General features: G+C 47.0%; 1 long non-coding RNA gene across 1 annotated transcript in view; it reads left to right on the top strand.

Moving 5' to 3' along the window:
- Nucleotides 1-203: 203 nt before the first annotated feature.
- Nucleotides 204-13297, top strand: part of LOC141581733 (uncharacterized) — a 34324-nt gene continuing 21230 nt past the window's right edge. Inside the window, exons 1-2 of the long non-coding RNA XR_012514478.1 lie at nt 204-299; nt 5838-5989. This is a non-coding gene — a long non-coding RNA (uncharacterized LOC141581733). The remainder of the gene's footprint in view (nt 300-5837; nt 5990-13297) is intronic.

Here is a 13297-nt window from a genome sequence, read left to right as displayed (position 1 = left end):
TACAGTAAAATCAAACCAAGCTACAAAAAGGGGAGAATTTCCTGACTTCAGGGCTGGCCTGTGCTGTCATTAATGTTACCTGTGCCCTCCAAGATCTACCTTGAGTCTGGTTTTTCACATGAGTCCTTCCCTGAAAACTGTGTGAATCTCTTCCCTTCTGGCCCCTTGGCCCCTCTGGTATGCACGGCCTCATTTGTCCCCAGACCACGTTCTAGAATTGTAGCATCCTGGCAAGAAAAAGGCAGCTCGTCCAGCCTTCTGTCCAGTGGAACAGCCCCAGCCAGAGCAACTGACAGATGGCGAGTCGCTGATGTCTGTACACGGCCAAGCCGGGCAGCTCACTACCTTCTGCGGCAGCCCTTCTACCAAGGGGCAGCTCTAATTGCTGGAAAGTTCTTCCCTTTGTTTAGCTGAAATCGGGCACCAGGATGCCCTTGGTTGAAGGTCTGTCTTCTGGAACACCGCTAAGTCAGTCTATTCCTCTTTTACATGACAGTTTTCACACTGTTGAAGACAGGCCATCCCTTGTGGATTTGCTGTTTCCCTGGTTAAACACCCTGATTTCTGAAGAAACACATCAGAGAAGAACAGCCCGAGTGCCCTCACTGACCTGCTTTTCTCCTGGTCATGCTCTCTGTCTTAGTCCATTTTGTGTTGCTATCACAGAATACCACAGATGGGTAATTTAGAAAGGAAAGAAATTTATTTCTTACAGTTTTGGAGGCTGGGGAGTCCAAGGTCATGGGCCCCGGATCTAGTGAGAGCTTCTATGTTGCATCACCCCGTGGTGGAAGGTGAAAAGGCAAGAGAGTGTGAGGAAGCAAGAGGGCAAGTGGCAGGTGAATTCACTTTTATAACAAGTCTGCTCTCACAATAACTCACCTTTTCCTGGGATAACAACGTTAATCCATTCACAAAGGCAGAGCCCTTATGACCTAATCCACTCTATTTTTTTTTTTTTTTGAGATGGAGTTTTGCTCTTGCTGCCCGGGCTAGAGTGCAATGGCATGACTTCGGCTCGCCGCAACCTCTGCCTCCTGGGTTCAAGCAATTCTCTCACCTCAGCCTCATGAGTAGCTGGGATTATAGACATGCACCACCATGCCCGGCTAATTTTGTGTTTTTGGTAGCAACATGGTTTCTCTATGTTGGCCAGGCTGGTCTCGAACTCCCGACCTCAGGTGATCCGCCCACCTTGGCCTCCCAAAGTGCTGGGATTGCAGGCATGAGCCATAGTACCCAACTCCTAATTTACTCTTAAATGTCCCACCTCCCAACCCTGTCGTATAGGGGATTAAATTTCTAACACATAAACTTTGCGAGGGACACATTAAAACCATAGCACCCTTTAGTATTTACCTTAAAGTGTGATACCTGGCCAGAGCCAAATTTTCCAGGGGAGTTTGACTCCAGGAATCAGCCAATGGGATGTGGTGATCCCATGCAGCAAACGTGGCACTGCATGTGCAACAAAATCTCTGGTAGCATTACACAGATACCTGGGTCCCATCCCCAGAGATTCTGGATCAGTGAGTCTGGGGTTAAGCCCAGGAATGTGTACTTTTCAGAAGAGCTTCTGTCCAACAGTCATTTTTCTGCAGGAAAATAGAGATGGGCAGATTAGATGCTGGGCATGGCACTGTGAAGCCAACATAGGAATCAGGACTCACTTATTTGCAAGTGGTAGAAATCCAACTTAATCAGCTTAAGCAAATGGGGAACGTATCGGTCCCGGAGCTCCGAGGGATTCTGGGACAGCGGTAGGAACCTGGCTTCAGGCACGAGACTGAGGACCCAAAGCTCTTGCTCCTCTGCCTGTCATCTTTTGTTTGGTTTCGTTCTGGAAAATGATCTCTCCATCTGGTGAGAAACGTGGCCACAAGTAGCCCAAATTCATATTCTCCAAGATTATCAACCTCAGTTGGAATAGAAATTTTGTCTTTTAGTATCTTTAATTCTAGGGAAGGATTGTTATTGGACCAACTTGAGTCTTCTTTTAACTGATCACTGTGGAGTATTTTTATTGGATCATGGACTTACCACTTGCCTAGATTAAAGAAGGCTCAGTATTGGGTGAGGGAGAAGAAACCGTCAGGAAAATGATGCTGGGCACATGCCCCCTATAGTCAGCCTACACAAAGGGCTGGCTAGGTTTTCTCAGGGGAAGAAAGCTTTGTTGTAACTTTTAGATGGGGTACCGTTCTTCTAGTAAAAACCAGATCTTTTAAAGGCCTTAAGATCACCAGATTAGCATGATGCTACTGGGTTGAAACTAAGCAGGAATGTTGGTCCAAGTGCTAGTTCAGTCGTTTATGAAACTTGATTTATGCCTGCAGAGACTGGTGATCACATCTGTCTTGAATTAGGCTCCACTTGTTTCTCTGGCACAAACCTTGTCTCATCAGGCAGACTGAAAACAGCTCAAAGCCTGGAATTACAAGATAGACAGTTTTTATGCTTCTTCTTAAACTCAGTGTCCCGTATATTGCTGTAACCAGGCTGGGTTTGGTTTCTCACATGATTCCTTCCCAGCAAACTTGTGCGGATCTCTTTCCTTCTGGCCACTTGGCCCCTCTGGTATGCATGGGTGACCTCTTTTGTACCCAGACCAGTAAGTAGAATGAACATACTGTATTTCAGCTCTTTAATGGACACAGCTTTATGTCTGCCTCCATTCTCTAGTTTGTGGTCCCTCCCATGAAAGACCTCGGTTTGCTATGGTTTGAGTGCATTCCTTAAAGTTCATGTATCGGAAACATAATCCCCAATGTGACATCGTTGAGAGGCAGGACCTGTAAGAGGTAATTAGATCATGAGGATTCTGCTCTCGTGAATGGATTAATGGCCTTATCCCAAGAGTGGGCTCCTGGTAAAATGAAATGCTTTTCTCTGTTTCTCTCTTGCTCATGTGCACTGTCTTGCCCTCCCACCAACTACCATGGAATGATCCAGTAAGAAGGTCCTCACAAAATGCCGACATCATGCTCTTGAACTTTTTGGCCTCCAGAATCATGAGTCAAAGAAGCTATTGTTTATGAATTTCCAAGTCTGTTGTTTTCTGTTATAGCAACACAAAATGGACTAAGACAGAAAATTAGTACTGAGAAGTGAGACTGTTTTTTTTGTAACAAATACTTGAAAATGTGGAAGCAGCTTTGGAACTGGGTAATGAGTAGAGGCTGGAAACATCTAGAGAAATTGATTAGAAAAAGGCTAGATTGCCAGGAATGGAGCATTAAGAGTGATTTGCAGAGGGCTCAGAAGAGGAGAAGAAATGCAGGTAAAGTCTGAAACTTCTCAGAGATTACTGAAGTGGTTGTGACAGAATGTTGGTAGAAATACGGATGGTAGAGGCCATTCTGATGGAGTCTGAGATGGAAATGAGGAAGAAGGTATTATCGCGAACTGGAGTAAAAGCTATTCTTGTTATAAAGTTGCAAAGAACTTGGCTGAATTATGTCCATGCCTGAGGGCTTAATGGGAGGCAAAAATTAAGAGTGGTGAATTAGGATATATGGCAGAAGAAATTTTTTAAGCAAAATAGTGAAGAAGCTGTCTGCTTTTAGCTACATACAGTAAGATGCAAGAGGAAATAAATGACTTGAGTGTGGAATTTATAATTAGCAGAAAAGAAGAAGAATGAAAAGATCTTAAAAATCTTCAGCCTGGCCACGTAAAGAATGAAAAATCGTGTTTAGGAGAGCAAACTAAGGATGTGGCTAAGTGATCATTTACTAAGAAGAGATCAGTACTGAGAGAAGGAATTCACCAAGACAGTGGGAGAATGAACCTATCATGGTTTGAATGTCTCCTTCAAAAGTCACATTGAAATTTAGTTGTCAATGAAACAGTATCGGGTGGCAGGAACTTTAAGAGGTAATTAGGTAATTAAGAGGGCTTTTTCCTCATGAATAGATAAATGTCATTATTATAGGAGTGGTTTAGTTGTTGCCAGAGTGGGCTCCTGATAAAGGGATAAGTTTTGCCCATTTCTTTCTGTCTTGTGTGCCAACTTCTGCTTTCCACCCATCTACCTACCACAGGATGATCATTGCCTGATGCCAGCATCATGCTTTTGGGCTTCCCAGCCTCCAGAACTAAATAAACTTCTTTTGCTTACAATTTACATAGTCTGTGGTGTTCTGGTATAGTAACAGAAAACAGACTAAAACAGACTCCAAAGGCATTTCAGAGATATTTGAGGCTACTCCTCCCGTGACAGGCTGAGAGCTTTAGCAGGACAGAATGATTTTGAGGGATGGATCTGAGGTACCCCTCTGTGGGCTTGCTGCCCAGAGACACCTTGGGCTTCTGTTCCCCACATTCTGGTGCAGAGCTCCTCAGCCACCCCAGCCCTGGCTCAAGCAGGCCCAGATGTAGCTTGACCCACCACTCCGGAAAGTACAAGCTATGAGTCTTGGCAACATTCACATGCACAGAATACAAGAGCTATGGGGGCATGACTTTCTCTACCTAGATTTTAAAAGATGTTGTGGACAGTCTAGGGCTCTAGCCACAGACCTGTCACCAGGGGCAGAGCCACCACGAAAGCCCATACTAGGGCAATGCCAGGTGCAAATATGAAGTCAGAACTATGACAGAGAGTCCCCACTAGGGCAATGCCTATTGGAGCCATGAGAGTGGGGCCATTCCCAAGACCCAAGAACTATAGAGTAGCCAGCTTGCAGCATCAGACCAAGAAAGCTGCTGGCATGAGATGCCAACCCATGAGAGCTGCTGGGTGAGTTGAACCCAGTAAAACCACGGTTGTGGGGCTGCCCAAGGCCTTGGGGGCCCAGTCTTCATCCCAGTGTTTCCAGAAGGCAGAACATGGAGTCAAGAAAGGTTATTTAGAAGACTTAAGACTTAACGTTGTTTTCTCCATTGGCTTTTGGACTTACTTGGAGCCTACGGCTCCACTCATCTTGCCTATTTCTCCCTTTTGGAATGAGAGTAGCTATCCCGTGCCTACACCACCATTGTATTTTAGAAGTAGATAACTTGTATTGATTTCACAGCTCACAGCTGGAGGAAATTTGCTTTAAGATGAATCATGCCTTCCATCTCAACCATATCTAATTTAGGTGAGACTTTGATCTGGATGTTTGAGTTGATGCTAGAATGAATTAAGACTTTGGAGACTATTAGAATAGAGTGAATGTATTTTGCAGGAGTGGAATGTTAAAATTTGAACACAACCCTCCAAATTCATTTATTGGAAACACAATCCCCAATACAACAGTGTTGAGAGGTAGGACTTTTAAGAGGTGACTAGGTCATGAGGGCACTGCTCTTGTGAATAGGTTAATGGTATCATTGTGGGAGCAGGGTCCTGATAAAAAGGATAAGTTAGGTCCATTTCTCTCTTGCTCTTATTTGCACATACTCTCTTGCCCTTCCCCTTCTGCCATGGGATGACATGGCAAGAAGGCCCTCATCAGATGATAGCACTATGCTCTTAGACTTCCCAACCTCCAGAACTATTAGCCAAATAAATTTCTATTGTTTATACATTGCCCAGTCTGTGGCATTCTGTTATAGCAACACAAAACAGACTAAGGCAAGGTATAACATATTTCTGATATCACAACTTCAAGTTAATACCATACCTGAGGGGAAGAGAAATAGTTGGCCAACAAAAATGTGTTCCACATCCACAGTGTATCACCATTTCTGGGAAATAGGTGCTCAGTCATGCACTATATTTTCCATCCCTTTTGCATCTAAGTAGGACCATATAATTAGTTCTCACCAATGGAATTTGAATGGAAATGATCAAGGTGGTTGAGCACTGGGTGGGAGATTCTCAATGTTTTCTTCCTTTTCTCATCTTTCAGCTGGATATAGAGAATTCCTAACAGAGGACATCCAGGATATCCTAGGGACAGCAGAGCCTCAAGATCCAAAGATCCTGGATCCCTGAGTCACCACTTGGAGGAGAGTCTGCTAGAAGAACTGATTGATCAGCAACGCCTACATTCACCTTGATGTGAGTAAGAAATAAACCACTGAGCAGTTTTATTAAACCATGAAGATTTTTGGATCAGTTGCTAGCATTAATTATCCTAATTACTACACTCAGTGGGCTCGGTTGGTATTCAGTGTTGCTGCTACTCCCCCTGTCTGTGTCAAGTTACCCCAGAGAACAATTGGACCTCTCATCTCAACCATTACCAAACCAGATTGTCTTAGTGGTTTTAGCCTCTGCTAGGCTCTGTAAGAGGGTTTTAGCCTCTGCTAGGCTCTGTAAGAGGGAGGTGCCACGCCTGGGTCTGGAACAGACTGCTCCATGGTTGATCATTTTCATTGTATTCATTAATTCTTTTGCCCATTCATTCATTTACTCCGTTATTAGTTCAGCCTAGTGTGCTGATTGAGCACTAGAGGTAGCACAATTCTCTGTTGGATTTTTTGCCTAGTTCTGTGGGTCAGTGGGGCCATACTCTCCCACACAGGTGTGGCTGTGGCACCTCTCAACACACCTTTTCCAGTTTCCAGTTGGACACCGTGCAGGGGGTAGAGCAGTAAAACATCGGAAACCACACCAGTTATTTTAACAGAGAGAATTTAATAGAAGGACTTGGAGTATGGCAGAACTGCCAAAGTTCTGTGAGACTTACAGAGCAATTGCAGAGGTAGCAACTGCAAGAAGCAGCCACCATCCCTACGGCTGAGGGAACAAGGGAAGAGGTTGGGATTTCAGAAGCTTGGTGGAGAGGCCACTAGGAGCTGAAACTCAGAGCTCTTCAGAAAGGGGGCAGGTGCCAGTTGCTGCTGGGATCTCTGAGAGGGCACAATCAGGCACCTTCTGAAGTGTGGGAAAAGCACACTGCAAACTAGAAGCAACTACTGACAAAGGAACCAGCCCCACCTCCAGATTGAAGACCCATCGCCAGGGCAACCCTGAGAGGGACACGAAGCAAAGGGAAAGGAACAAGTCCTTCCCCCTCTTCTTGCCTTTCTGTTTCCCGAGTGCCTCCTACTGGCAGGAGCTAACTGGGCGCATCAGGAAAAGTACAACCGTGGTTGGCAGAGTCTGACCGGGAGGGTTGGGAGGTAAGGGTCAACAGTTTAAGAACCGGCACAGAAAGTTCTTAGCTTGGCTCTCCTGATAGGTTTGCTGTGAGGCCCCTTCTTGGAGTCTAAGATCCTAGGAACCAGCTCTAGTCCACAGCCTCCCAGTCAGTCTCAGGACTGACTTCTTGGTCACACACTGATACCCGAACCCTGGTTTCCAGGTCCTAGAGAGACTCATGTAGACAGACACCAGACTTCCCATGTGTGGTCTGTACTACAGACCCAGCAGGAGGAATTGTGCCTCATCAGCTATTCAAGGTCATCTGCAGATTGATGCTGAGGAACAGGGGTGAGATCAGCCCTGTGGGTCCTCCCTCTAAGAGGAGCAGCTGGACTGCAGCTCCTCCCGGGTCTTGTTAGGGAGGCAGCCATTGCCTCTCAGTGTTCTGGCAAAGAGGACCGCAATCCTTTCGTTTATTGCCATGTGACCTTGAGCAAGTGAATTGCCCTCTCCAAGTCTTGATTTCTTCCTCTGAAAAAATTCCCTCGGAGGGCTGTCATGCAGATTAGGGCTAATGTATATAAAATGCAGTGCCTGGAACATGGTGGATGCTCCCTAAGTGGCAGGAATTGTTATTATTTATTAGAGTGGGGATGACAGAAGCCAGCCTTTGCCCTTGAGGCCTGTGGGCTGGCATCAATTCTCCATGGTTGGTGGAGGGGTCCCAGGGAGCAGAAGCATGGGCAGAGAGAGGGTCCCTCATTGCAGGACAGTCCTGAGCCCTACCCCAGGTGTAAGCCTTGCCCCAGAAGCCCTGGAGGGGCCAGACCCACAGGGAGAAGGCTGCCTCACCCTGATGGGGCACTTGGAGGCCCAGGTCAAAGAAAACTGCCCTGCCCAGTGGGCGCCTGCCTTCCAGCCTATGAGGTCCACAGGACAGCCCCTGCAGTGGTCCAGGGGAGGCATGTGAAGATGCCCGAGCTGCATGCATGCTTTCCAGAGCCTGCTGCTGTGGAAGTGTGGATCCGAGCGAGTGGGTGTAAAGAATGTCAAGCAAGATTCGATTACAATTTTTATTTTGGAAAAACCTTCATCAAAATATGTATATCTAATTAGGACAATTACAGCACAGGAACAGAAAACTGATTAAAAATCAGACACTCCATAAATTACAAGTGTTTTCCTCCAGCTGAGGCACATCTCCGGCTGCTGAGCTGCAAGGCCAATCAGTGGAGCTGGGGTTCTGGGGGCGGGAATGGGAGGTGCTGACACCCAGGACAAGACACGGAGGGGGCTGCTGAGTGCAGGCTGCAGGGGACAGGGGGGCAGCCTAATCTGTCAGACTGCCAGAAAAAGCGGCAGTGCCCTCTTCGAGCAGGGGCCTGTCAGTGGGGTCTGGGGAGATGTGGACATGCCTATATGGGATGAGGGTGTGTGCGTGTGTGTGTGTGTGTGTGTGTGTGCACTTTGCTGTTCCTGAGTGGCAGATCATGTATGTGCACATGTGTCTGTCAGCGTATGAACATCTGTGCAAACATCTGTGGCACTGCAAGAGGATGCAAATGCCTAAGCTTAAGCAAAACACACAGCAGCATCTGGAGCTGGTGCCAGAGGCAGGCTATATACAGAGGGACAGTGGGCAGCAGGCCTGTCATATGTGGCCTGGGTGCTACATGCGTGCTGGCCTGGCTGTGATGTGTATGCAGGGGATGGGGCACAGTATGTCACAGGCAGGCGGAGCCGCCCTTCGAAGACATCACAAGATGATGTATATCTAATTAGGACAATTTCATGCCGTGTCCATGAATACGGCTGCCCTTTATCAAGTGGTTTCTGTGTACCAGGCATTATGCTCAATCCTTGACTTAAACCCGTTCGGCATCACTAAAATGTGGATGTAGTAGGCAGAATTATACTCCCTGCCCCCAAAATATAGCCACATCCTAATCCCTGGAGCCCTACATGGCAAAGGGGACTTTGGGCCAGGCGCTGTGGCTCGCACCTGTAATCCCAGCACTTTTGGAGGCTGAGGTGGGCGATCACAAGCTCAAGAGATTGAGACCATCCTGGCCAACGTGGTGAAACCCTACTAAAGACACAAAAATTAGCTCGGTATGGGTGGCTTGCGCCTGTAGTCCCAGCTAGTCTGGAGGCTGAGGCAGAAGAATTGCTTGCACCTGGGAGGCGGAGGTTGCTGTGAGCCAAGATGGCACGACTACACTCCAGCCTGGTGACAGAGCGAGACCCCAACTAAAAAAAGAAAAAAAGACTTTGAAGATGTGATTAAGGATTTGGGGCTAGGGAGTTTATTATTATTATAACTTGGGTGTGCCCAGTATGATCATGAGGGCCTTTAAGGTGGAAGAGGGGGTTCAGAGAAAGACGGGATGACAGGATGGTCCGAGAGATGCTATGCTGCTGGCCAGGCAGACCTCCAGAGGTAAGGGACCATGAGCCAAGGAATGTGAGCGGCCTCTGGAAGCTGGAGAAAGCAAGGGAAAGGATTTCCCCAAAGCCTCCAGAAGGAACGCAGCCCTGCTGATGTCTTGCCTGTAGCCCCACGAGACCTATGGCGGACTTCTAACCTACGGAATTGTGAGATCATAAATTTGTGTTGCTTCAAGCCATTAAATTTGCAACAGTGTGTTACAGCAGCAATGGAAAACTAATATAGTAGGCAATGCTACCTTGCTACTTTATAGGTGAAGAAATTGAGATCAGAGACAAAGACGTAAAGTAGTTTCCTGAGCTCACCCAGTCACTAAGTGACGGAGCCACACTCAGAGGCAGCCTCACCCCCAAATCTAAGTGTGCCTCTTCAGCCTGTCCACTGCACTGCACTGTCTCTCGCAGAGCAAATTGCAAGGGGCAGACTTCCAATCTCCAGGCAAAGTTAGAGGTGTCCTTCCTTGGTTGCCAGCTCAGGAAGACGGAATTGAGGGGCCTGTTCTGGGAAGAGAACATTGAAACGCCTGGACACGTTCTGTTTAAAGCCTTCATTGAAAGCAGCTTGTGTATTTTCCCTCTAAGGAGGGGAAGGGGGCTTATGTCTGAGCCCGGATCTGGCTTTGACATGCGGTGTTCTTGGCGTCCACAGCCAATCCCCTCAGAGCACAGCTCTGGGCCTCAGCCCCCTCCACTCCCTTTCTTCCTGCTCAACCCAAATCCGCCTTAAGTCTACACTCTTCCGGACAGAGCTTGTGCAGCTTCTGAAGCCTTTGGAAGCTCAGGGGATTACTGTGGGCTCAGAACCTCCCTGCCCCAGGCAGAAGGGCAGGGGTGGGATGGGCTTAGAGGCCTCCTGTTTGCCCTGTACCAGCCTCGTCTGTGCCCATGAGCTGGCCATGCTGTGCTGAGAGACCCAGAGGCCTGTCTGAGATAATATGGCACTGGGAGGAGGGGGATGCTGGAAGAGTGTGGGGTTAGGAGACAGGTGAGCTGGGCCCCAGCCTTGGCCCACACAGCCACTGATCCCCTTGGGGCTTTCTAGACTCACTCCCCTTGCTGGGCCTGTTTCTTTGTCTATAAACTGAAGTACCTAGCGAACACTGCTGAGATTCCCTCTAGCTCAGACCCTCTGACTCTGAGAGTGAGGATTCTCCTGCCTGCACACTGTGGTCCAGCATCCTGGGGTCCATGGGTGTTCCTGCCCTACGTGCATTTTCTATAGGGAGAAGCAGGTGTCAGAGGAGAGGAGCAGAGGACCCTGAAGTGAGTGTTGGGTTTGTGTTTTGGCCTCGGGCTGGGATGCGGGTGGTGCTTGGCAGGAGGTTGTCCTAAACTCAATGCTAAGGCTGCCCGCATACAAATCCCACATTGGGCATCGTTCCTCACTGCAGGAGGATGCTTTCTTCCAGGTCTGCTGTCTTGACGACTTCCTATAGCTTTAGGGCATGGAGGGTGTTGTGTAGCAGGAAGGATGCTGGCCTGGAGCCACTGTCACCTGATGCAAGTGAGGTCTTCAGAGAGCTTTGTCCATGTCATCTGTGGGTGCACTGGAAGGGAAGTCCTGGCTCTTCTCATTCTTTCTCCAGTGTAGCGGGGAAGGGATATTGATAAAGAAATAAAAGTGAATGTGATGCACCCAAGGTCACACGCTGGAATGATGACAGGCTGGAATCAGATTTCTAAGCTCTTGACCTTCTAACCTTAAAGATCTTTTGGAAAACATATGACCTGATCTTCCAGTTTGGGAGGCAAACATATTACAGCTCTTACCTTTTTCCAGTTGTTTGCTAGTATACCGATAATATCCAGGATGTCCTTCCCACGGCCTCCCTCACTGGATTTGTCGAAGAATCTCAGAGGCTTACTCTACACTAAGGGGTACGGTCCTATTCCATCAGAGACTTGACAACTACAGTCTCATTGGTCCATCACTGCCATTACTTCCCACTACCACTTGATGTCGCTGTTGGCGACTGGGCCTGCACAGCTCAGTGAATGATACTGACAAATTAATGGCGGGTGCTTCATGGTCTCAATCCTAGCTCAGGCTACAGCAGTGCCATCTAAATGCATAGAGGTCACAGCCCCCTACAGTTCAGATTTTCATGCTTGGCCAATAACTCCCAATGTGCAACCAAGTGATAGGATGATTTGATCTGGGGAGCTTCCAACATCAGCCTTACCTTCTAGTAAAATCTACTCTTCTGCACAAATCTTTAACCCATATCATTGAGCTGAGTCAATAGCCTAGGCTCCTCCTTTCACCTCGTAGTTTTATAAAGCAAAGAGTTCTCATTGTTATTCTCAGTCATTAAGCTTTGTGTACATCCACACTGGTCTACCTTGCTTTATCCACATACGTCTCTTTAACTTTGAATCTCAGGAACAGGAGTTGAAGTTTGTTTTCTTGTCTCTCAAGGCTTGGGCTTCTGTGTTCATTTGTCCATTGATTTACTTTATTGGGACTTTTTTATTGCAAGTAATAGAAACACAACTTGAATTAGGGAATTCATTGGCCTATGTCTCTGAAATGTCCAAGAGTTGTACTGACTTTATGCATGAGTGCTTCCAGGGGTCCAGATAATGTCATCAGGACTTTTTGTCTCTCTCCTCCTCGAACTTCAACTTGGATTCATTCTCATGACAGGGTTCTGCACAGCACAGGTAGGATAACCACTGACCGTGCAGGCTCTCATTCTTCCAGCACTAGCAACTGCAATGCAAAATAGTATTATTACAAATATGCGTATTTTATTCAGACTCAATAAAATGACTTTCTAAAAGACAGTTACAAATGGCCCTTCATATCATCTCATACCTCATACACAAAAAAAGTTCAATAGAAGCTAAGCTATTTTAGTTTTTCCTGTATCTAAATGCCCCCCAATATATAATTTCATAGACATATCTCTTAGTTTGCAAAGTGCAATTCCCAGCCCCTCTACCTCACACACATAAATATTTTTTTATTGCATTTTAGGTTTCGGGGTACATGTGAAGAACATGCAAGATTGTTGCATAGGAACACACATGGCAGTGTGATTTGCTGCCTTCCTCCCCTTCACCTATATCTGACATTTTCCCCCATGCTATCTCTCCCCAACAGAAATATTTTAATACTAAATTATGAGATTGTGTTTCTTCCTTCTCTTTCTTTCTCTCCTTTATTCTTTCTTTAAATCTGTGAACCTGCCAAAGTCTCATTTTTCCAACAGGGTCAATAGATTTGCCCCAGGACAGACTACTTGGCTGGCTTGAACTCCACGCCTATCTCTGATCCAATCACTCTGACCTGGGGCATGTGGCACCAGGACAGTTCAATCACATGATCACATGTATGATGTCACATGATCACTCTGTAACCAGGAGGGACCACTCAGGCCATTGTGTCTGAAGCTCATGTAGTGCATGAGGGGTCTCCCAAAAGAGCCCAAAGAAGGGCTAGCAATTTAAGCAGACAAAAGTACTTTCCTAAATGCCCACCATGTGCCAGGTATGGTATTAAGGTGCAGCTTTGGGCTAGCTATCCTGGGTGACCTTTGGACCATCTACTCCAAGTGACCTCTGAATCCTGGGGCTCTCAGGGCATGTCAGAGTTTACCTGCAACAGGTGATGGCCTCCTTGCTGTACACCTGCAGCTTTCAAGGGGTTCCCTCTTGGAAAAGGCCAGTTGTGGTGCCGTGAGGTCTCCTCTACTAGATGTGGAAAGGGCTAAGATTATTCTACCTGCCCCGCTTCGATGAGCATCTCATTTATTTCCTGCTTTAATAGACGTTCTGTTGCATCTTGACATGGTCTGGTCTGAGAGCCTTCCCAGGGAACTTTAACTG

This window comes from Saimiri boliviensis, chromosome 17, assembly GCF_048565385.1.
Source record: "Saimiri boliviensis isolate mSaiBol1 chromosome 17, mSaiBol1.pri, whole genome shotgun sequence".
In the NCBI taxonomy this organism is placed as follows: Eukaryota; Metazoa; Chordata; class Mammalia; order Primates; family Cebidae; genus Saimiri; species Saimiri boliviensis.
This window is presented reverse-complemented; position numbering and strand designations above follow the sequence as displayed.